General features: G+C 36.9%; 1 non-coding gene across 1 annotated transcript; it reads left to right on the forward strand.

Annotated features, from left to right (window-relative positions):
- The first annotated feature begins 875 nt into the window (after positions 1-875).
- LOC122117929 lies at positions 876-982 on the forward strand. The gene has a single exon (XR_006149249.1). It is a non-coding gene; the product is annotated as a U6 spliceosomal RNA (small nuclear RNA).
- The last annotated feature ends 1199 nt before the right edge of the window (positions 983-2181 follow it).

The raw sequence follows: 2181 nt of genomic DNA on the forward strand, positions 1-2181 counted from the left end.
AATCCATTTTGAGTTGATGTTGGTGCATGGTGATAGGCTGGGGTCCACTTTTAGTTTTCTGCATGTGGCCACCCAGTTTTCCCAGCACCAATAGTTGAAGAGGCTGTGTTTCTTCCATTGTATGTCTTTGGTTCCTTTGTCAAATATCAGCTGACTGTAAGTGTGTGGTTTTATTTCTGGATCTTCTATTCTATTCCATTGGTCTTCAGGTCTGTTTTTGTGCCAGTACCATGCTGTCTTTGTTATTATGGTTCTATAGTAGAGCTTGAAATCTGGTTTCACGATCCCTCCTGAATTCTTTCTTTTGTCTAGAACTGCTTTGGCTATTCTAGGTCTTTTGTTGTTCCATATGAATTTTTGGACTGTTTTCTCTATGTCAGTAAAGTATGTCATTGGTATTTTAATGGGAATTGCATTGGATTTATATATCAATTTTGGCAGAATGGCCACTTTCACTATATTAATTATATAAATTAATTCTGCCTATCCAAGAACATGGGAGGTCTTTCCATTTCCTGGTGTCCTCCATTATTTCTTTTCTTAGGCTTTTATAGTTTTCATTAAATAGATCCTTTACAACTTTGGTTAGGTTAATTCCTAGATTTTTTTTTTTGAGATTATTGTGAATGGTGTTATTTCCTTAATTTCCCTTTCTGCTTGTACATTATTGGTGTACAGAAAGGTGACTGATTTTTATGGGTTAATTTTGTATGACATTCACTTTTAATCTAGGCCATGTAAAAATATATCAACCACTACAGAAACTACAAAAGAATTAGTTATCATATAGGTATTCTGTTTCCAGAAAATTTCGGATGAATATGATGTTATTAGATAGTGATCATACAAACTTTGTCTTTATAAAGCATTATCTGGTGCTCGCTTTGGCAGCACATATACTAAAATGGGAATGAAACAGAGAACGTTAGCATGGCCCTTGCGCAAGGATGACACGCAAATTTGTGTAGCATTCCATATTTTTTTCTCTTTACCAAGTAGAGCATAAGCACAGTGAAGTGGAAGGTTCTACCCAATATAACACTTTATCTAAAGCTCTTGGAACTAAAGAATTTGTTGTACTGAGGAATTTGTTGACTGAGTGAATAAATTTCATAAAGCATTATCTGTGGTCCTGCATAGTGAATGAATATGTATCCCTGTAAACAAAAGTAATTTCAACACAATATGATTAATTGCAAAGGTGAGAAAAGAATACAGCTCTATATAGAGAACACATAGACGGATGAAAGTCAGAAGTGTTCTAAGAGGAAGTAATAGTTGAATAATAAAAGGTAAACATACAAAGTAGGAGCAGGGAGAAGGTGGAAGAAAGGAGAAAAACATCTAGGTAGAGACAATAATAGTATGTGCCAAGGCCCTGAGGTAGCAGGCAGCAAGATAAACCAAGCTCAAAAGCCAAATAGTATATTTCACTCATATATTGAAGGTAGACATAAGGCATTCATATTCATGGACATGTTACATGTTATATATCTATATACATAAATTTATATGTGTATGTACACAAATATTATTCTAATTATAGGATTATATAGAAGGACAAGGGAAGGAAAATGGAGAAAGAAAGAGAGTTGCTGGGTACTGGTGGCTCACACCTGTAATCCTAGCTACTCAGAAGGCTGATTTGAGACTCACAATCCAAAGCCAGCCCAGTCAGGAAAGTCCATGAGACTCTCCAATTAACCACCAAAAAGCTGGGAGTAGGGTTGGGAATGTAGTCTAATGGTAGAGTGCTTGCTTAGCATGCATGAAACCCTGGGTTCAATTCTTTACCACCACATAAACAGAAAAATCCAGAAGTGACTCTGTGGCTCAAGTGGTAGAGTGCTAGCCTTGAGCAAAAAGCTCAGGCCCTGAGTTCAAGCCCCAAGACTGGCACATAATTTTGAAAAACAGTACCTCTATGTTTGAAGATGGCATAACGAACTCCAATGAAAATTGTGATAAACAGAAAATACTGTACAGAGAGATCACAGTTACATGAACAAGGTAATGAGTACATTTCCTGCCGAGCATTGTTGCCTCCAGAGGGTTATTCTTGAAACAGCATTTTTAGACTCCAGGCCTAAATAAACTCCATGTGTCCAGCCAACCTGCCCCCAGAGGCCAAATAAAGAGACATGATGAAGGGCAGAAAAAGGAGGTTTATTTGAAGCTTTA

This window comes from Dipodomys spectabilis, unplaced genomic scaffold (genome assembly GCF_019054845.1).
Source record: "Dipodomys spectabilis isolate Male_0828 unplaced genomic scaffold, ASM1905484v1 ptg000145l, whole genome shotgun sequence".
Lineage (NCBI taxonomy): Eukaryota > Metazoa > Chordata > Mammalia > Rodentia > Heteromyidae > Dipodomys > Dipodomys spectabilis.